We start from the raw sequence: 23,454 nt of genomic DNA, 5'->3' as shown, positions 1-23,454 counted from the left end.
TGACCTACAAACATTTTGAGTTGCAAACAACTTCGTTCATAAAATTCTGCTTTGACTTGCAAATGGAGCTTTGACTTACAAACAGAAAAAGGCAAGGGAAAAGGGCAGGAAATTCAAATAGCTAACTGTAGGTGGCACCGAGGCTGCTTCTTTGTAGCTCTTTCGCCCCAGCAGTTAGAGAGTGTGTGATCCGAGGAGGCTGCCTGATAAGGTAAGGTGCTGCTTTATACTTTAAAAAAACTGTTCTGAGTATTTTTGCAGTGTGATTTTTGGCTGGGGGGGTTATGTTTCTGTCCTATCTTGCGGGTGTTTGTTTTTTGGGTTTCCCCCCTCATTTCCGATGGGGGGGTGGTTTCTTTTTGGAGTTCCTTTTTCCCATTTCTGATGGGTCTTGGGGAATTTGTTTTTGTCCCGCTCCCATTTCTGATAGGTCTTGGGGGTGGGGTCTGGTTGCTTTTTGGGTTTCCCCCCCATTATCGATGTGTCTTGCATGCTTTTTGCCTCGTTCTCTTTGCATTTCTAATCTGCTCCGTTTGTTTTTGCAATGGTTCATGTATGTTCCCTTGCTTTTTTGCTTCGTTCGCTTTGCATTTCTGATCTGCCCTGTTTGTTTGTGCAATGGTTCCTGCATGCTTCCCTTGCAAATCAAGAAAGTTTTTGCAAGGGTCTGTCCTGGCTTGGTTTAAAATGTGTTGGTTTAGCATGTATTTTAGACTCCAAACTCTCTCCCTCCCCATTGTCTTCTCTCTCTCTCTCTGTCTGCCTCCTTTCCTGCCCTTTTTAAAACCTAAGTCATCTTAGGTTAAAAAAATAATTCTCCCACTAGTGGTAGAGGATGGATTAACCATTTTTGCATTTGTTCCTATGGGAATGAATGCTTTGACTTACAAACTGTGCCTTGACATAAGAAGAAAAAACAGCTGGAATGGATTAATCAGGTTTCAATGCATTCCTATGGGAAATGCTGCTTTGACTTACAAATGTTTTGACTTAACAACATCATTCCATTATAGATGACATTCGTAAGTCAAGGCACCACTGTATTGTTTACAAAAGTGACCAAGCAATTGACTGGATTCTGCCAGGAAGCCAAAACAACAAGCCGCCTCTCTGTTCTTCACTAGCCTGACCCAGACCAGCAGTCAGAGATCATTGCATTACTTGCTTGGGCTTACTGATAGTAAGTTACTTTTTTCAGTTAAACTTTTAGAATCCTAAGGGGGGGGGTCTTGGCCTTATAACTATGAAAACAATCAGTTCGGGAACTGAAGCCCTCTCAGAAATGCAGAGTAATTGATTTCTGGCTAATGTAGATTATTTAGCTTATGCAATGGTTTAAAAAGAAAGTTCTGAAGTTCCTCCATTCTATCCTTGATACTGTTAAATGCCAGATTTGCTTTAAATAAGACCCAGTTAATCAAATACTTGATCTTGCATGAAACAGCAGATCTGGCCTGTAGTACTGAAACCTGGGTGGGCGCAGAGGACGGTGTAGCCCTCTCTTTAATTTGCCCACCCATTCCATTCAGCAAGGTAGACTGGAGGGTCAGGGAGGGGGAGTTGCCATTATTTATAAAAACACTTTAGAGGTTATTAGGCTCTCTGCCTTGAGCATCCCGTGCCTTGAGGCCCTTCACATGTCAGTGGGGATCAGAGATGGATTTGGGATGGTGTTAGTTTACTGTGCTCCCCGCAACCCAGCATTCTCCTTTCTGGAGCTGGTAGACTTAATCGCAGAGGCGGCACTGAGGTTCCTCAGACTAATTGTCCTGGGTGACTTCATTGTCCATGCTGAGGATGGGGCCACAGATCTCATAAAGGCCTTTGATTTGGTTAGCAAGGATGGCCTTTTTAAAATACTTCCCAAGATTGGACGTCCATCTTGACTCCTTAACATCATCAGGTCCTTTCATGAGGGAATGAAGGGCACTGTAGTTTTTGATGGCTCAACATCAGATCCCTTTGACATCCGAAGCGGAGTGAAACAGGGCTGTGTCCTCGCACCAACCCTTTTTGGGATCTTTTTTGCTGTCATGCTAAAGCACACCTTTGGAACTGCAACAGAAGGTGTCTATCTCCGGACTAGATCAGGTGGAAAGTTCTTTAATCTCTCTAGATTGAGAGCGAAGACTGGGGTCCAGCTGAAATACATGTTGGACTTCCTTCTTCACTGATGATGTAGGTGTTGTTGCCCACTCTGCTGAAGACCTCCAACAACTCATGTATCATTTTAGCAAGGCCTGCCAAGACTTTGGACTAACAATCAGACTGGAAAAAACACAAGTCATGGGCCGGGGTGTGGACTCACCTCCCTCTAGTACCATCTCCACACAAGAATTGGAGGTTGTTATGACTTTGTGTACCCTGGCTCAACGATCTCTGACACACTCCCCCTAGATGTCGAGCTGAATAAATGCATTGGCAAAGCAGTTGCCATGTTCTCTAGACTCACAAAGAGAGTATGACTCAATAAGAAGCTGACGGCATTGTGACGTTCACTCAGTGTCCCCTGTTTCTTTCACCCAATCCAATGGTTCACGCTGGTGACGTTCTCTCTATCCTTCACTGCCACCAGTGGATTTCCCCTATCCACACTGTAAAAGACTTTATTCAGACACTTGCTGCCAACAGAACTTGTTTATTAAAAGATATTAGGTTGAATCACAGATGTTCTTTAATCATGTCTGGAATCAAAATCATTGAAACCTTGTATATTTTGTTACACACTTGATCACCATTTGCTTTATTTATTCACTTTAACCAGCCTAACAGTTATCTCTATTTCTCTGACTATCTATCTCTCTTTGCTCTTCAACCTCTCTCCTTCAAACCTCGAATTCTCCTTCTCTAACTGACTAACTGATTAACTGACTGAATGATCCCGCCCCCCCCCAGTCCTCTATAGGCTCATGCAAGTGACCTCCAGCTATGAGTGACGTGGACATTCGTCACAGGCATATACCAAGATCCAGGTCTGTAACAGGCAGCCCTGACCTCACCTGTCCGTCACAGCTGGGCAGTGAATCATCAGCTAATGGGGTGACGGAGGGTGGGGCTGAAGAGGGAGGAGCTGGAAGAAAAAGGGGTGTGAAGAGAGTGTGAGATCAGATCTGGGGTGCGTGAGAGAGAAAGAGCTTGTTTAAAGGCCTGCATGCCTAAGTGGTCAGTGAGGGAAGTCTGTGATTGATTAAATAAGATACAGTGATTGAAATCTTGATTAGCTAATTGTGATTTACATATTTTATTTTGTTATTTCAATAAACCTGTTTTGTTTTGAAGGAAACCTTTGTCCTTCTTAAATAGTCATTACAATTGGTGGCAGCGAGTGTGAAGTAGTGTGGTGGGCATTCTGAGAGGCCTGAGTTGGCAGTGACATCAGAGTGGCCTGCTACGCCACAAGTTCTATACATCCTGTGTCCTGAACATTCTCCTGTACTGCACTGAGTTCTGGACCCTTTGTGCATGGCAGGAGAGGAAGCTGAACATGTTCCATATGTGTGGTCTGTGACACATTTTAGGTATCACCTGGCAGGACAAAGTTCAAAATAGAGTAGTCCTAGATTGAGCTGGAATTTTTAGCATGTATACATTTCTGAAACAGCAACGCCTATGTTGGCTTGGACATGTCATGAGAATGGTTGATGGTCAGATTCCAAAAGATCATCTGTATGGAGAATTAGTGCAGGGAAAGCGCCCCAGCGGGAGACCACAGCTGTGATATAAGGATATCTGCAAGCAGGATCTGAAGACCTCAACAGATGAGAAACTTTGACATCTGAGCGTTCAGCCTGGAGGCAGGCGGTGCACCATGGCCTCAAAGAGACCCTTGTGCAGCAGGCCGAGGCGAAGAGGCAGTCCCGAAAGCAGCACAATCAGGGAGCTGGACAGGGGACACATTGTATTTGTCTTCAGTGTGGAAGGGGTTGTCACTCTCAAATTGGCCTTTTCAGCCACACTAGATGCTGTTCCAAGTCCTCCATACAGAGCACATAACTATAGTCTCTCAAGACTGAAGGATGCCTAAAATCAGTGGATTGAGCTGAGACATCCAGCGCATTGCCTTGCCCAGAAATTTTAACACGATTTCAGGCTGTGATGTCAGTTGAGGGTGACAAGGTCCTTGATTGCTGCAGGGCTACTACCTCCTCCCTAGATCCTTGCCCGGCCTAGCTCTTGAAAGTGGCCAGGCAGATAACAACTGAGTGCACAGAGGCTATTATTAATGGGTCTCTCCCTGAGGGCAGGGTCCCCCTTGCCCTCAAGGAGACATTAGGCCTATCCAGAAAAAATCCAATCTGGCGGTTGATGATATTAAAAACTATCGTCCAGTCACCAACATTCCCTTTATCGGCAAGCAGGTGGAGAGATTGGTGGCCAGCTTCAGGCTCTCCTGGAGGAGACCAACACCCTTGATCCATTCCTTTCCGGGTACAGGCCACTTCATGGCATGGAGACAGCATTGGTCGCCCTGTAAGATGACTTCTTGAGGAAGGCCAACAGGGGCAAAATGTCCTTGCTGGTCCTCCTTGACTTTTCCGTGGCCTTTGATATTGTCAACCATGGTATCCTCCTGGGGAGGTCCCTGGGGTTGGGGATTGGTGGTCAGGCTTTGGCCTGGCTCTGATTCTCCCTGGAGGACCATCCTCAGAGAGTTCAGCTTGGGGAAATTTGTTGTCCACTCCATGGACTCTCAATTGTGGAGTCCTGCAGGAGTCAATCATCTCCCCAATACTATTTAATATCTATATGAGGCCACTGGGGAGGTCATTAGGCGTTTTGGAGCTTTGTGTCACCAATATGCAGATGATACTCAGCTCTATCTCCCCTTCCATCCTTCTGCAGTGGATCCTGTCCCGTCCCTTGAGACTGAACCTGGACAAGATGGAAATCCTGCGAGTAGGGGCCCCTAGTGTCTGTGGTCTGGGTGCCTCCCTATGTTTTGGGGAGGCCACTCTTTCCATGAAGGATGAAGTTCGTAGCTTGGGCGTGCTTTTGGACCCATTGTTATCAATGACACCTCAGATAGTGTCTGGTCCAATCTGCTTATTTCCACCTAAAACGCATCACTCAGCTTTGTCCTACCTTGACACCAGGTCTCTCACCACACTGGTCCACGTGCTGGTAGTCTCAAGATTAGACTACTGTAATGCCCTCTCCATGGGGCTGCCTTTGGGACTGCTACGGAGACTGCAATGGGTTCAGAATGGAGTGGCCAGACTTCTGAGTGGGGTTAGAAAATACCAACGTATCTCCCCCACCATGGCTGCCTTACACTGGCTACCTGTTTGCTTCCATACCAGTTTCAAGGTGATGGTACTAACCTATAAGGCCCTAAATGGTTTGGAACCTTGATATCTGGCTGAGTGTCTCTTTCCAGTTAGGTCTGCCCATCCTATAAGATCGTCACAGGCAGGGTGGCTGAGTGTTCTGACCCCAAGAGAGGCCGGAAAACAACCACTAGAAATCGGGCCTTCTCGGTGGTAGTACCACAATTATGGAACTCTCTTCCACCTGAAGTCTGCCTGGCCCCTTCACTGGGCACATTCCAAAAGCTACTAAAAACCTGGCTATTTAGACAGGCCTTCCCTGAAGAAACTACACTCTGATACAATAGTGTCCAATAATATAACTTCTATCATACTGCCATACTCCATGTTTTTATATTTTTCTATGCTTTGAATTGTATTTATTGTATTGTAATTTTATCCTCACTGCACTTTTGATTTTTGATTTTCGCCCCATGTATTGATGTTGTTATTTGCTATTTTGTTACTTTGTTGTTTTATGTTATTTGTTGTAAAACAACCAGAGTGGCCTTGGCTGCCAGATGTAAATCAATCAATCAATCAATCAATCCATCCATCCATCCATCCATCCATCCATCCATCCATCCATCCATCCATCCATCCATCCATCCATCCATCCATCCATCCATCCATCCATCCATCCATCCATCCATCCATCCATCCATCCATCCATCCATCCATCCATACATACATACATACATACTGCACACAAAGACAGGAAATATATGTTTCTGCTTATAAAAACAAGACAATGTGACTTCTCTCTGATTTCATAGTGATAAAAGGCATGACTCCATATTCAGCATAAATTTGCTCTAGGACAAGAGCTGTATACCTGAACTCCCATAGCATATTCCATACTGTGACATATTCCATATTTCTCTAACACATTCAATAATCACATTTGTCATTACTGTACTGTTAAACAGATTCCAACTTATGGTGATCCTTGCCAGGGCTTCCTGAGTACAAATTACTCAGAACTAAGTTAGCAGCCCCTTCATCTGGTGATGCTCTAGAATTGCATAGCATGCCTACGGCTACCACTGGCTGGCTTTTTTCCTGCAAGAATAACGGGTGATCATTTTTTCAACCCTTGACTCTGCAGCCAGGTACTCCAAGTCTGTACTAGAGATGGACTAATTAAAAAACAAGTTACAAAAATCATTAAAATAATAACTATTATCCATATTGATGCCCCTGATGAATATGAATCAATTAATTTTTAGCAATTTTTGATGCACTGGGCTATTAGATGCCCTCCTGGCAACTAGAGATGCCAAAATTGCAGATATGTTTTCCCTGACTCCCCACTATGAGCCAATTTTGGTGAAGATTGTGTTTTCTCAAGCCAGCTGCTAAAGGGCACTTTCCTGGGGGGATTCATTTTGTGTGTCCCCCCAGGGGATGTCTGAAATCCAATTTTCACCAAACCTGGATGCTATAATTTCACTTAATAATGAGCTTAAAGACCACCAGTAGTGAATAGTTAGTTGGACTGTGTTACTTGGCCTGCGGTGTAGATGTTTGTATTTTTAGTGGGGACTTTTAGTAGGTGGGGAGTGTTGGGGGATTTTTTAGTGGGTGGGGAGTGTTTGGGGAATTTTACGTGTGTGCATGTGTCTGGTCTCTGGGTGTCTGTGAATTTCATTGTATGGGTATACTGTGTATATACTTACAATGACAATCAATCAATCAATCAATCAATCAATCAAATTACAGAGGAGAGTCCGGGAAAGCTTCTTTGCAATGTTCCTGTTTCTAGGTCCCGGGGTGGGGACCTTCCTGGGAGGGCTCTCTCTGTGGGTGTATAACGTGTAAGTCCAAAACCCAAACTTCACCAAACCTGCAGAGGAGAGTTAGGGGAAGCTTCTCTATGATTCTGGTGTCTCTAGGTGCTAATTTCTAATTGTAAAGGCAAACAGATTCAGTTATTCTCTTAAATAGAATTTGTCCTCAGCCATATGGTATAAATCTATCCATATAATACTCCATCTCTATTCATGGTTATCTTTCTATTTTTGGAGAAAATTAAGAAACATTTCCTCATAGGGCAACCTTGTTGCCCTCCTCTGAATTTGTTCCAGTGTGTCCATGTCCTTCTTAAAGTACAATATTCACAACTGAACACAGGACTCAAGATGAGGCCTAATCAGTGCTGAATAGAGGGGAGCTAGTGCCTCATGGTATTTGGAGACTATACTTGTGTTACTTTGGTTTTCCTGCAGTCACATGGCACTGTTGGTTCATATTCAGCTTGCAGTCTACAATTATTCTGAGACCTGTCTTGCATGTCGTATTACTCTGCCATGTATCTTCCATTTTGTAACAGTGATTTCCCCCTCAGGTGTAGAATTTTGCATTTATACTTGCAAAATTTCATTCTGTTGTTGTCAGGCCAGCGCTCAAACCTATCCAGATCTTTTTGCATTTTGTTTCTGTCTTCCAAGGTATTAGCTATTCCAGCCAATTTTGAGTCATATGCAAAATGGAGAAACATCCTTGCACCCCCCTCATACAAATCATTAGTAAAAATGTTGAAGAATAGTGGGCCCAGCCAGGACTGAGTCTTGTTGTATCCCACTTGTGTAAAGCCAAAAAAAGGGGGGGAGGGGAAAAAAGCAAAGTACATTGCTTAAATACTGCTCCGTAGCATTTAAAGCTGTCTCTGGGCAGTTTACAAATTAATTATGTAGGGTCCAGCTTGCCCCTCCCTCCACTGAACTGAGTACTCAGTTTACCAACCTCAACTACCTCCTGATAATTGTTCTATCCAGTCCACTACAAATTATCTTGCTATCAGAATATCATGATATGGCTACAAAAAAGGCAAATAGTATTTTAGGCTGCATTAACAGAAGTAGTCTCCAAATCCCATGAGGTACTAGTTCACCTTTGTTCATCTCCGGTTAGGCCTCCTCTTGAGTACTGTGTCCTGTTCTAGACACCACACTTCAAGAAAGATGCTGACAAATTGGAACAAGTTCAAAGGAGGGCAACAATGATGATCAGGGAGCTGGAAACCAAGCCTTATGAGGAAAGACTGAAAGAACTGGGTATGTTTGGCATTGAGAAAAGAAGGCTGGGGGGAGATATGATAGTACTTTTCAAATATTTGAAAGACTTTCATTCAGAGGAGGGGCAAGATCTGTTCTGGATCATCCCAGAGTGCAGGACACACAAAAATGGGCTAAAGTTACAGGAAGCCAAATTTCAATTGAATATTAGTAAAAAATTCCTGTTAGAGCAGTAAGACACTGGAACCAATTACCTTGGGGGTGGTGAGTGCTCCAATACTGGAGGCATTCAAGAGAAATGTAGACAAGCACCTGGCAGATATCCTTTGATTTGTATTCTTCAATTGAACATGGGGTTGGACTTGATGGACTTATAAGCCCCTTCCAACTTCATTATTCTATGATTGGGTGCTTTGTCAAAAGCTTTGTTGAAGTCAAGATATATCTATATCAGAGGTCCCCAAACTTGTTGGGGCTGCAGACCAGCTGGGGGAGTGAGCTCCATGCGCGGGTGTGTGTGGAGGCACTCCCGCACCAGCACAGTGGGTGTGCTGCGCTCACAGGGGCGTGTCTTGCTCACGGGGGGGCATGCCACACTCTTGGGAAGCGTGTTCTGCTCACGGGGGCATGTCACACTCTCAGGAAGCATGTTCTGCTCATGCGGGGGCATGTCACACACGCATACAGGGGGGCGGAGATCCGTATCCACGGCCCAGTTCCAGCAAGCCTATGGACCGGCACTGGGCTGCAGACCGGGCATTGACAACCCCTGATCTACACCATTCTCACCATCCTCCAGGGAGATTACTTGATCAAGAAATAAGATAAGTTTAGTGTGGCAGGATTTATTCTGTAAGTAGATACTTTATTGAAGAAGTCTTCAGACCGTTTCAAATTCAAATATAATAAACACAAACTAGTAACTAAAAACAACAGCAAAGATTCAACTTGCAAAGGGTTAAAGATTCGCAAATCAAACGTAAAAATGTATTCTGTGTCCTTTTTATTTTATTATTAGCAAATCCTCAGATTTTTGTGCCAAAGATTAACATAGGCAACACCTTTCCATTATAAACCTTTACAACTGGTTGGAATGATCCAGGGTACTAATAATTCAGTAGCTTATTCAAGGTTTGAACACAGGCAGACACTTTCATTTCATTTATCTATATCTGAGGAGACCATGATCCAGAAGATGAAAAAAACTACAGTATGTCCAAATAATTATATGGCCCTACCTGTTCTATTTCTTTAGAGTCTAAAAACCACATATAATGTTTCCTCCTTCTACCTCAAAGATTACTACTTTTGATTTACTACAGTTAATTACCAGGGCATTTTGCTGACAATAAGCACTAAACTTTCTCAACTGTTTTCACAGTCCTACCTGTGTTGTACAAAGTAATATCCAATTGTCTGCAAATAAAGAGTATTAAATGACTTGTCCATGGGTATAGGCATATGAAAATAAAGCTTATGAGTAGCTGAAACTACACCATTAATATAAAAATTAAAGAGTAACGTTGCCAAAATACAGCCCTGTTGAACTCCTTTAACTGTAGGGATGTTATTTGTTAAGGTATGATTTATGCCCGTTCTAACTTGTAGACCTGTGTCCACTTAAAGGGCCCTTACAAGGAAAATAAGTATATGAAAGCTTATCTTCAAGAAATTCTCCCATAAAAGGTGTCTATTCATTGAACTTAAGTTGTTGTTGTTGTTAAGTCATGTCCAACTCTTCGTGACCCCATGGACGAGAGCACGCCAGGTCCTCCTGTCTTCCACTTCCTCCCGGAGTTGGGTTGAACTTAAGTAGCACTTAAATTAATAAATGCAATATAGAGCTGTCTACCCCTTGGAATGTATTTTGTTTTCAACTGCAACAGTGAAGCAATTATCAGTAATAGATCTTTTCTGCCTAACCCTGCTTGCTCTTCTCCTAAAATGGAATTTTGCTCTGTCCAGTCCTCCAATTTCTGTAAAACAACTTTCTAATATATTTTGGCTGTAATATGTGTTAGACTAATCAACCTATCCTGCCAACCTAGCAGTTCAAAAGCATGTGAAAATGCGAGTAGATAAATAGGTACCACCATGGTGGGATAATAACTGTTACAAACAGCTATGATGTCACCTGTCCTTCAAGGTTTAGGCTGGAGTGTTAACATCCAATGGTGGTCGGAAGGTGGGACATCAGGGGGAGGAGCTGGGATATATAGGGGTGTGAATGTGTGTGAGGGTCAGTTCAGGATCTGTGAGTGTTGAGATGAGATAGTGATCAGATTGTGTGGAGATATGAGTCTGTGTGAGCTAGAGCCTTTCTTTATGTGATTACCTGATTTATTTGTTATACCATTCTTAATGTACCAATCAATAAACTTTAGTTATTTTGTTTGAAATCCATTCTGGCCTGAAGATACTTATTGCAGGGAATGGTTGGTGGCAGACTACCAGAAGAGTAACAGTGGAGTGATGTAGCGACCTTCCTTTGTGAGGTAGAAGGAGGCCGTTACAAAATTTTGGTGCCAGCTTGTGGGATACGAAGAGATCCAGTGAAGCCTTGGCTGAATCGCGCCCAGAGCAAGGGTATTTTAGTCAGGGACGTCCGAGTGGATGTGTGGGTGACCTTCTAGGACTTGTCTCAAGGGGAGAAAGTCTAGTAGAGGGGCACTGAAACTCAGACTGGGGACTAAGATAGGGAAGCTCTGAGGTGACCATCTTTGTGGGAAGAGTGACCCAAAAGGCAGAGGCTGTGGTGGGGCTGGCCTGTCCTGAGTTTAGTGGAACTCTGAGGGGACAGAGCGGAAGCCAAAGGACAGCAACGCTGAGGGAACTCTCCATTTAGACAGCAGAGCCTGAGGAGAGGCAGAGCTGTGTGAATTAAGATTGGTACCAGAGACAGAGTAAAGAGAATTCACTCTGTTTAGTAAGAGGCCTAGCGAAAGGGGCAGGAGCCCAGTTACTGTTTCTATCTGTCAGTGCTGGAAAGGACAGCGACAGTATATCTCACAGACTCAGAGTAGAAAAAAAAATAGTGTTCTTTTAAACTGAGGCTTGAAAGTAGAAAACAACCTTTTGGGTGAAAGATTATGCCCTTGACAAGGAGAAAAATGACTGAACAAAGCCAGTTTGAGGAGGCAGTTGTCTCTGAGGAACAGTTTAGTGAGGAGGATGGAAGAATTCTCTCAGTTCAGGAGAAAGGGGCTTCAAGTGAAGAATTAGGAGACCTCAGAAGAATTGAGTTAGCGCAGGCTCATGAATTGAGAGTGAAGGAAATTGAGGCACAAATGGAGAAGGAAAGACTAGGAATAGAAAGAGAGAAAATGGAAATGGAAGAGAGATTACAGAGAGAGAAAATGGCGTTTGAGCTACGCAGACTTGAGTTGATGAATCAAAATAATAATAACAATATGAATTCAAGTACTGTTGAGGGTCAATTGTCAAAAGCTGACCTAAAGAAATTTCCAGTCTATAAGAAGGGAGATTGTCCCGAAATTTTCTTTTCCCTTTATGAGAGAACGTGTACAGATTTTTCTATAAAGGAGTCAGAAAAAATGACAATTTTGAGATCATTAATTAGTGGAAGCCTGGCTGAGGTGTACGCTGAAATGCCTATTGAGTTAATAAAGGATTATTCTGAGTATAAAAAGCTTGTATTTGCCCGTCATGGCATCTATGCTGAACAGCTTAGGCAAAGATTCAGATCATTCACCAAAAAACCAGATGAAACATTCACACAGTTAGGAGCAAATTTAGCTAGATATTTGGATAAATGGTTGGCACAGGAGGGAGTGCAGACATTTCAAGAATTGAAAGATATTATAGGGCTAGAGCAGTTTTATTCTCTTCTACAGGGGGAATTAAAATTTCAAGTCAAGGAAAGGCAGCCTAAAAACTTGAAAGAAGCCACAGAGATTGCAGATTTTATAACACAGATCAGAAAACCAATATATTCTGAGGGGAAAAATGTGAGGAAGACAGGGGAAAATTATAATAGATTCTCTCAGGGACACGTTAGGAGCCAGCAGGGTGGAGGTAGCCATTTTGGAGGGAAGCCCTCAGAGCAGAAACAACAGAGACCACAAAATTTGGAGGGAAAGGGAAAATTTGATGAGAAATACTCTTGGAACAGCAAAAAATGTTATTACTGCCAAGAAAAAGGGCATTTGGTCTCAAATTGTGAAAAACTAAAACACAGGAAGGAAAATTTACCTCAGAATATGAGTGTAAACAAGCCAAAAGCTGTTTATTGTGTTCAGAAGGAACAGAGAACTCCCCCGCTGGAAGGGACCGTTGCCATAGCAACACCAGCACAACTTGATACAACAGCTGAGTGCTGTGATGAAAGTATCCCTCTGGCTGAAATAAAACACTGTCTTCTGGTTAGAACAAATTCTCAACTTTTTGAGGCAGCTGGAGATAATATTGGGATTTTTGATCACAACTATTTAGCCCTAAGGGACACTTGCTCACAGGTGACCTTGTGTCATCCTGATATCATACCCCAGGAGTATATATTACCTCAGGAGAGTCTGACAATCAAAGGAATAGGGGAAGAGTTAATCGTTTTGCCAGTAGCTGAAGTTTTTGTGCATTATAAAGGATGGCAGGGAAATTGGAGAGTGGGGATTTCTTCGCAACTGCCAGCCGCTGTTCTTGTGGGAACAGACTTGGCTGAACATGTTAAGAGGGTGTTAGTTCTTACACGTTCACAAGACCAAACAGAGACAGCTAAGGAAGTTACTGATGTTCAGAAGATGAGAGAAAATGAGGGTAGACAAGAAGCAGAAGCAGTTACACTTGAGTTACCTAAAAGCAGTATATTTTCACAAGAACAAAAAGAAGATCTTACTTTAAAAAGTTGTTTTGAGAAAGTGACAGGAGTGCAGTTAACCCCTGAAACTCCAGAGAGGTTCCACATCAAGCAGGGAATATTATACAGAGAGACACTGACGAATATCTCAAAAGGGGGAGATGGGATTCGAAGTCAGATAGTGGTGCCTGTAAAATATCGCCAGATGATCTTAGAAAGGGGGCACTCTGACATATTTGCTGCACACTTAGGAGTAAACAAGACCAAGCAAAGGATCACACAAAACTTTTATTGGCCTGAGATAGGGAAGCAAATTAAAAACTTCTGCCAAAGATGCGATGTTTGCCAGAGACAGGGTAACAACCGTGACAGAACCAAAGCCAAGTTATGCCCATTACCCGTGATCTCTACTCCATTTAAATGCATAGGTGTGGACATTGTAGGGCCATTGCCTAAGGTCACAAAGAGGGGAAACAGATTTATTCTCACTATTGTGGACCATGCCACTAGATATCCTGAGGCTATTCCCTTAAGTAACATAGAGACCAACACAGTAGCTGATGCCTTAGTAAGTTATATGTCTAGGATGGGCTTTGCTTCAGAAATAATAACAGATTTAGGAGCATCTTTTACTTCTAAGCTCATGAAACGATTATGGCAAATCTGTGGGATTAAACATTTAGAAACTACCGCCTATCATCCTCAGAGCAATGGGTTAACTGAAAAGTTTAATGGGACCCTAATGAGAATGATCAGAGCTTACGTGGCAGAAAATCCAAACAACTGGGATCAGAAATTGCAATCACTATTATTCGCTTATAGATCAGTGCCACAAGCCAGTACAGGTTTTAGCCCATTTGAACTTTTATTTGGGAGGAAAGTGAAGGGACCACTTGAGTTAATTAAACAGAATTGGGAACAGATCACAGAAGATGATCCACAAGATGTAGTTACCTACATAGACACGCTAATGAATGACCTAAACTACATTATTGAGGAAGAAGAACACCAAGGCAGGAGGGTAGTTCATGTTAACGCTCTGAAACCTTACTATAGGGAGGAACAGAGAGTTTTATTCGCAATGAAAGCTGCTGATAGGGAGGAACATGACTTGCCTTATTGGGAAGGTAGGGGTGAAGTTAGGTACAACCCAGAGGAGGTGAGAATCAGCCCTGCACTCACCCTAGATCAGCAGAGAGAACTGAAATCGCTAGTTACCAAATATTATAAGGTCTTTTCAAACAAGCCTGGGTTAGCTAAGGGAGTGATGCATAGGATCCATACTGGAGATGCACCCCCGCAGGCGGTAACCCCATACAGAGTAACAGGACCATATAAGGACAAGGTGCGCAAGGAGTTGGATGAAATGCTCAAGGAGAATATAATTGTACCATCTTCTAGCCCTTGGTCCGCTCCGATAATTCTGGTTGATAAGCCGGATGGAAGTGTTAGGTTCTGTGTTGACTATAGGAAACTAAACCTTGTGACCAAACCTGATGCTTACCCTATGCCCAGACTGGACAACCTGATTGAAACTATAGGGGGTTGTTGATACATCTCTTCATTAGACCTAGTTAAGGGTTTTTGGCAGGTGAGGATTGATCCTAGAGATCAAGAGAAGACCGCTTTTTGTAGCCCTTTCGGTTTATTTGAGTTTCGAGTCCTCAGTTTCGGCCTAAGGAATTCGCCAGCCACGTTCCAAAGGCTGATGGACCAGACTTTACAAGGGATCAGTGATTTTACAGTAGCCTACATAGATGACATAGGTATCTTCAGTAACACCTGGGAAGATCACCTAAGACACCTAGAAGTAGTACTGCAGAGGTTAAGTGCGGTAGGGTTAACCGTGAAAGCAAGCAAATGCCAGCTGGGTAGCCCAGAAATAAAGTATTTGGGTCATGTTGTAGGGGGAGGAGTAATCAAGCCCCTAGAAGCAAAGGTAGAGGCAGTACGTGATTGGCCTAGACCCAATACCAAGAAAAGTGTAAGATCATTTCTTGGTCTGATAGGCTACTATAGGAAATTTATTCCTAGGTTCAGCGAGATGGCAGCGCCGCTGACCGAGCTGACGAGGAAGAAGACTGATGACCACATCCCATGGACCAGTGACTGCGAGGAGGTGTTCCAGAAGTTGAAGGAGGCGCTAATCCACTATCCAGTGTTGCGTGCACCAGGCTTTGACCGAGAGTTTATCGTGTACACAGATGCATCCAACGCCGGGGTAGGAGCTGTCTTGTGTCAAGCTGGTGACAACGGAGACCAGCATCCAGTGTCCTACCTTAGTAAAAAGCTTCAGAAAGGAGAGAGACACTTCGCTACCGTGGAGAAAGAGTGTCTTGCCATTGTTTATGCGGTTCAGAAGTTATCGCCATACATCTGGGGGAGACATTTTATCCTTTGTACGGACCACTCCCCACTGAGGTGGTTAAAGACTATGAAAACCCACAATAGTAAACTGATGAGGTGGGCCTTGCTGTTACAGGATTTCGACTTCGAGGTTAAGGTAGTCAAAGGGACGATGAACTGTGTGGCTGACGCCTTATCCCGAAGACCAGAAGAGTGAAGACGGCCAGATGGACTTTGTAAATTGGCTAAAGTGGTTTAACTGTTTATGAATATGGGTTTGTTGAAATGTTGTTCTGTATATGTATATGAAAATGAGTTATTGTGTGTAAGTATTTTTTTGATGTACAGAACAATTTAAGTGTATGTTGAATATTGATGATAAGTATTTGAAATGGAAGAAATGCTGTAATGTGTTGTGATGTTCTAGAGTGAAAAGATGATTAATGTGGTAAGTATTTGGGTAATGTAATTTTATGGAAATGTGTTGACTCTACTCCTAGTTGTTTTGGGAGAAAAGCAATCTAGCTTTCCCCCACAAAACAACTTGTAAAGGGGGGAGGTATGTTACAAACAGCTGTGATGTCACCTGTCCTTCAAGGTTTAGGCTGGAGTGTTAACATCCAATGGTGGTCGGAAGGCGGGACATCAGGGGGAGGAGCTGGGATATATAGGGGTGTGAATGTGTGTGAGGGTCAGTTCAGGATCTGTGAGTGTTGAGATGAGATAGTGATCAGATTGTGTGGAGATATGAGTCTGTGTGAGCTAGAGCCTTTCTTTATGTGATTACCTGATTTATTTGTTATACCATTCTTAATGTACCAATCAATAAACTTTAGTTATTTTGTTTGAAATCCATTCCGGCCTGAAGATACTTATTGCAGGGAATGGTTGGTGGCAGACTACCAGAAGAGTAACAGTGGAGTGACGTAGCGACCTTCCTTTGTGAGGTAGAAGGAGGCCGTTACAATAACAGCGTTCTGTGTCTAGTTGTATTGGCCGCATGACCACGGAAACTGTCTTTGGAGAAACGCTGGCTCTGCAGCTTGGAAACAGGGATGAGCACCGCGCCCTAGAGTCAGACACGACTGGACATTTGTCAAGGGGAACCTTTATCTTTACCTTAACCACCTATACTTTTTAGAGTTCTTTTTGTCTCCTTTTTTAAACAATGGAACAACTATGCTGAGCTTCTAACCACTTGGAATGCACCGAATATTATTTATGTGAGTGAACAAGTCAGCCAGTAAAGTAGCCCACCGGTCTATTCTGTCCTTAAAAAGTTCAGGTGGCATGCAATCCTCTTCTGGTGCTTCGTTATTCTTTAATGACTGTATGAGAGATTTAATTTCTTGCTGGGAGACAGAAGGCCATTTGGAGAGATCATTTATGTTCCCAAGAATTTTTTCCATAAACCTTTATCTGCACTCTGAAAAAAAATCTGAATAAAAATCTTTCCAATTTGAGGCACATACAGGTTTCTCAAAATTATGCTGAAATTCACCCAATTTAGTGATAACTAATTGCCAAAACTGAGCTGAGTTTTTGTTTACTGTCTCTTTTTAGAAATTCATGCATATTTTAGCAGGATAACAGCCATTTTTAGCTGTAACTAATTTTTTATAATCCCTCCTAGTAATGAACATGTCTTTATGATTTGCCATCAGAGGATTAATGAATTTTTCTCATTTGTTTCCTCAAACACTTCCTCAGTCTGCAACACTCAGCATCAAACCAGAGGGACTTTTTATTCCTAAAACCATTTGATGTAACCTGAGATAATAGTAAAGGTTTAACTTTGGAATAGAAAACCTGATATACATAACCAAGACATGATTAACACAACCCACTTCCAAGTTCAAAAAGAAATTGAGATTCATCACATCCACTTGCTACCCTTAATCTTTTTTCTTGTACTATATTCAGATGCTTTTTCTTTGGCATCTCAGCAAATATTAGAGAAGATAGTGATCAGCAACATATATCTACACAGCTAATTCCTGAATCTGACTTAAGAAAAGCAAAGCAGGTGGACAAGCAGGTGTTAGCTTTTAGTTATTACCTCATTGTTTTCTTTTTTAATTTATATTTTTATTATTTTAAAAACAGAAAACAAATAGAAAAATACAAATAATAGTGCTTACTACACACTAAATTCTACCATGCACCCCGTACCCAGGGGACCCCACTGAACAATATTTTTATTACGAGCTTGCTTTCCAAAATTGTATAGATTGTTGTTTAGAGGCGTTCCCTTTTCCTTTCACTAATACAAATTCAGCAAATCTAGCCCAAATAGGATTATAATTATTGGAACTTATTTCCCCTCTTTTCATCTTGACTTCAACAGTCAATTTATCATTTAATGCAATGTCCCTGTGAGGGTTCGGTATTATGAGCTCCAGTCACACTCAATAAAGCATGAGACGGTTTTAACTCTTCAACATTGTCTTCATTTATTAACAGTCCAACATTAACAGTAACATCTCTAGGAACAGGATTTAAAGTCTCTTGCTGTCTGAACTTCGACTGCAAGGGTGTCCAAACGTTATTAACAAAAGGATTGGTTTCATCAAAGTTCCACAGTTCGGATAAGACCTTCTCTGAGACCGGTAGTTCGCCGTTGTCGCCTTCGGGACCTAGTAGCGGTAGGGTCTCTTCATCTCCGCATCAGCCCCAGAATGGGGAACCCTTTCTTGGACTGGCCAGCCACGGTCCGGGAAGACCCCCATCTTCTGGAGCTCTGTGAGATGCCATGCTTTCTTAGCTTTCAGCTCCCTCGCCACTGCTTCCCTCTCCTCTCTCAGGCGACGCCTCCACTCTTTCGCCTCAGTCTCTTCCCAATAAGATGGACGGGGTTGTTGTCCTTGGCATCTCCTTCTCTCTGCCTCTTCATGGGGAACCTTCACTTGTTCCCATTTCCCTGTCCAGGGGTCCTGGACCCATATCATCTCCCAACCACCCGGGATCTTGTCCCACTTCCCCTTTATATCCCCTGCCCCGCCTCTATCCAACCTCCCTCTTTTCCCGCCCAATTTCCACCGGTTTGTCCCAATACATTTAACTCCTTCATCACTTGCAACAGATCCCGGGTATCCACCCCTTGGTGCCTCTGACCCTCTCTTTCTCTCATCTCCTCCAACTCCTTGGTGTCCACCTGTTTGTTCTCTTTTCTAGGTGGGGAAGGTGGGGGGGAGGTTTGAGTTGCGTTAGATCGTGACAGGAGCGACGGCACTCCTACATAAGCTTCCTGGCCCTGGCCTGGGGTTTTACAGTCCCATATTTCACCATATCAATCTTCTAATTTAATATCATTTTTGTCTTTCCAAAACCTAGCTATTAATATTCTAGCACTTGTCATAAAGTTAGAAATCAATTCCTTCGAATAATAATCAAGATCTATCTTATCAAAAATTGAAAACAAAGCAATTTTAGAGTTAAATTCAATAGCTTTACCAAATATAGCACATATTTCCTTAAAAATCAGTTTCCAAAATTTCTTAACCAATTTACAATCCCACCACATATGATAATACATGCCAATTTCTTCATCACATTTCCAACAAGCTTTAGAGTAATCTGAATTTATTATATTCAATTTCACAGGAGTCAAATACTGCCTTAAACAGATTTTTAAAAAATCCTTTATTCTTATCGACATTAACCTTAAAACTCTCATCCTCCACATTTTTATCCAATCCTCTATTTTAATTTCTGTCTTTAAATCATTTTCCCAAATTAATTTCAAACCCTCTGTTCCCCTCTCTTTCTCCTCTTGTTCCGAAATTATATTATATATTCTACTTACTCCCTTCATCAAAGCATCTTTCCGCATGTCTTCATGTGATGATAGAAATTGTTTGTACTTTGTGCCTTCTCTACATTTACCATTAGTTTTCAACCAATCATCCAAGTGTCTAACTGAATATAATTATACCATGATAGTTTATTAGTTTAAAGTTTAACCATAATCAACACCTTTGATCACATTTTACTCATCCGATCCTTCAATCTTGCAACACTTTTATCCTTAAACAATTCTACTAAGCCCTTTAAGTTTGTAGGGAAAAAAAATATTTCAGTCACTAATTTTAATGGTGAAGTCGAAGGACATAGCTTCTCTCTATATCTATTCCATATATTTAACATATTTCTTAAAAAGGGTTTTTTTATCTGATTTATTGTATTTCTTTTTATTACATTAAACAAGTATTTTTCAACATTCCCATTTATTTCAGAGAATTCTATATCCCACCAAATTAATGTTTTTATTGTATATAATCTCTCCAATAAATCTTAATTGATTTGCTATATAATAATTTTTACATTAGGAAACCTTCTTTTTTGGGGGCCTTATACCAATATCTTTTATTTATTCTAGATTTTTTAATCTTGATTACAAAATCCATTAACTAATCCCTGCCAATACTTGAAATCTTCTTCTAATTGTATTGGGAGCATCCTAAATAAAAAAGTAATTTTTGGTAATATTTTCATTTTAATCATAACGATTCTCCCAAACCATGATAATTTCAATTTAGAATACTCTTGCAATTTATCTTTAATATCACTTTTTAGTTAATTTAAATTGTTCTCCTTTAATTTTTGAGTCATTTTAACTATATTTATACCTAAATATTTAATATGATTACATATTTTAAAATTATATTTATTCATAAATAGTTCTTCTTCCTGTTTATTATGATTAAACACCATTATTTGTGGTTTTTGCCAATTAATAATTAATCCTGTTATTTACCCAAATTTTTCTAAGTGCTTTTTTATATTGTCCATACTCTATAATGGGTTTACCCCATTGTTTTCAAGGTGCTTGCAGAGTGACCACTTTATACATCTGCTCCCAAATTTTATCTGAGATTGATGTCAGGCTGACTAGTAAGTAGTTCCTGTTTTTTCCTGTTTGCCCTTTTTGAAGATAGGGACAAAATTAGTCCTCCTCCAATCATCTGGCACTCCCCATCCTCCATGATTTCCAGAAAATAAGATAACAGTGGTTCTGAGAGTTCTTCAGCCAATTTCATCAATACTCTTCAATGTACTTCATCTGACCCTGGGGATCGGAACTCATACAAATTAATAAAGTGTCCCTTGACTATTTGTTTATCAATCTCAAGTTTATTAATCTCAATCTTGTCCCTTCTACATGGAACACAATGGGAATAATCTCAGCTAAAGTAGGAATAGAGCACTTCTTTCTTTTCTTTATTATCTGTTATCATTTTTCCATCCCTATTGAGTAGCTGAACCACTATTGCTTTACTGTTTTTTTCCTATGCATGTACCCCAAAATGCTTTTTTGTTGCCTTTAGTCTCTTGCTAACATCAGCTCATTCTCAGCTTTTGCCTTCCTAATACCATCATTCAAATTCTTGTTACTCGTCTATACTCTTCTTTTGTGTCTTGGCCTTCCTTTTGCTGCTATGTGTCCTGTTTTGTGTTCAACTCTGTGAGCTTTTTGTAATGCTACAGTGGTTTTCTTCCACCTTTTTTTCCTTAGAATTCTTTGTAGCTTCAACTTTAGAATTTCTTTTTAAAAGATATTCCCAGCTATCTTGGGCTTATTTTCTTGTTAGGATCTCCTTACTTCTTCTGAGTTTGTTAAAACTGTCCTAAAATCCAGCATATATGTTGCTATTGCTGATGTGCTAGATAGGAAAAAAGTACTTGTACAATATCATTCATGTACAAATGTTTCCATGGGGCTATAATTAATGAATGGAATAGGCAAGAAGGCTCAGTGAAAGTCCTTAATGATTCTGTGTTTCTAGGTGACTCCCCATAGCCAGCTTTCATTCATTCACATACTGATTTCAAAGGTGAAAGCTGATGAACAAACCAAAAAGAAAACTTGAAGATAGATGGCTTTCTCTTATGATTTATAGTGACATTTACTCTAGCTAAATGGAATTCAGTTCTAAAATGTGAAGATTTAGTAGCTGATATAAACCTGTATTTTCATATTTAGATAGAATAACCTGATTTTTCCCCATGGCTAAATGTTTACACTTGAAGGTTTTTTCCCCCAAAGGCACTATCTATATGCCAAGTGTAAGGATGTGGCACTTGAGATCAAGACCAAGATTGTTTATACTCTGGCATTTCCAATGACCATATATGGGAATGAACATTGGACAGAAAGAAAACTGACAGAAAAAGAAATGATTTGTTTGGTATGTGGTGCTGGAGGAGAGCTTTGTAAGTACTCATTAACAAGTGGGTCCAAGATCGAATCAAACCTGAACTATCTCTGGAGGCAAAAATGTTGAGGCTGAGGGTGTCCTGCTTTGAGCTCATCATGAGAAGCCGGATTCTCTGGAAAAAAACCAATAGTACTGGGAAAGGTGGAAGGCAGCAGGAAAACAGGAAGACAAAACTTGATATGGATTGACTCCCTAAAGGAAGCCACAGGTTTGCATTTACAGGAGCTGAGCAGAGCTGATGAAAGTAGGACATTTTGGAGATTGCTCATTCACAGGGTTACCATTTCTTTCTTTCTTTCTTTCTTTCTTTCTTTCTTTCTTTCTTTCTTTCTTTCTTTCTTTCTTTCTTTCTTTCTTTCTTTCTTTCTTTCTTTCCTTTCTTTCTTTCTTTCTCTCTCTCTCTCTCTCTCTCTCTCTCTCTCTCTCTCTCTCTCTCTCTCTCTCTCTCTCTCTCTCTCTCTCTTTCTTTCTTACATTTATATCCCACCTATCTAGTGCCTAAACACTACTCTGGGAAGCTAACAAAGTTTAAAACACAACTACCCAAGCCAGCCTACAAAAACAAAGAGAACCTATAAGTCAAAAGTGACTTGATGGCATATAACAACAGCAATCTAAATATTTTGGCATGAATGCACTATATCTAAATGCTTTTACAGTACATCCTTTGAAACCCAATCAAGATGTCAGACCCAAGAACTCAATTTTATTCTGAGCATCGTGCATGGAAGGAGCTAGTATTTCAATTGGGTATGCTATGTCTAGAACAATTAAAGCAGGAAATTGCCCAGAAATGCTGTCCAAGGTGCTGAAGGCTTAGAATTAAGACATGGGCATGAAACACCCTTTTAGCACCGTTTGGTAGATCAGGCCCACAGGTGTACAGTGGATGCCCAAAATTCCCCACCCTCCCTTCTCCCATGGACACCCATTCAGAGGCAGTGCCCCAGACTTTGCCGCCCTGCCTCCACCTCTGTGTGGACACCAAAGGGAGGAGTTGGGGAATTGGGGGTGACCATGGAACACATGTGGGCCTAATCTGCCAAACCACATAAAAGCACTAAATCACAGTGTGTTCCCATCTCTACTTGGAATGCAAAATTATTATCACTATCCTCTTTAAACTCCTTTCTAGCCTTTTTGTGCTGTGGAGGATTTGAATCCAGATTTTCATGTTCGAGTCAAACCAAACCAGACACTACAACACATTGGCTCTCCTGTATAGCTGCAAAGAAAAGTGTGCTGCTTATATATCACCCCATAGTGTTTAAAGGTCTCTCTGAGCAGTTTACATACAACTGCATGTCAGCAAAGTGTATCTGTTATTTTTTCTTTCATATGTGGTGAATAACGTCTATTAACTAATCCTGTTAGCATGTGATGGAGCTTGAAGAAGCTGAACTCCCAGAATCCCTAACCAGCGCTTATATATGAAAGATATTATTTTAAAAAAGCAACCTTTCCAACATCTGGTGCTGGATCTCATTAAAAGCTTTCCCAGTTCTGATGCTTTGCAGAATCAAGAGAAAATATTAAACAATGACCTTAGCAATCATACTACTATTTCTTGCCATCGGGTCAAACAGGAATCTAGCTCTGAGGAGCCATTGTATCCAATGTTTTTGGTGACTACTAAGTTACTAAGTCATAGTGAGTCTGGAGAAACGTCTATAGTCTGCCTCTACTATAGAACATACTGAAGTCTCACTCCTATGTGGATTTTTTTTCACACAGAGAAAATGTTCATTTTTCTG

General features: G+C 41.3%; 1 protein-coding gene and 1 long non-coding RNA gene across 2 annotated transcripts in view; one reads left to right on the top strand and one right to left on the bottom strand.

Moving 5' to 3' along the window:
• LOC110090022 (uncharacterized) overlaps positions 1-23,454 on the bottom strand; it is a 306,902-nt gene that overhangs the window by 117,813 nt on the left and 165,635 nt on the right. The window lies entirely within an intron of this gene.
• The window catches only part of LOC144583535 (uncharacterized), a 15,838-nt gene continuing 2,814 nt past the window's right edge, over positions 10,431-23,454 (top strand). Inside the window, exons 1-2 of the long non-coding RNA XR_013537358.1 lie at positions 10,431-10,497; positions 16,120-23,454. The exon at positions 16,120-23,454 is cut by the window's right edge and continues 2,814 nt beyond it. This is a non-coding gene — a long non-coding RNA (uncharacterized LOC144583535). The remainder of the gene's footprint in view (positions 10,498-16,119) is intronic.

The sequence above is a fragment of the Pogona vitticeps genome, chromosome 6 (assembly GCF_051106095.1).
Source record: "Pogona vitticeps strain Pit_001003342236 chromosome 6, PviZW2.1, whole genome shotgun sequence".
Classification (NCBI taxonomy): Eukaryota; Metazoa; Chordata; class Lepidosauria; order Squamata; family Agamidae; genus Pogona; species Pogona vitticeps.
Note: the sequence above shows the minus strand (reverse complement) of the source record. Positions and strands in the feature narration are given on the sequence as shown.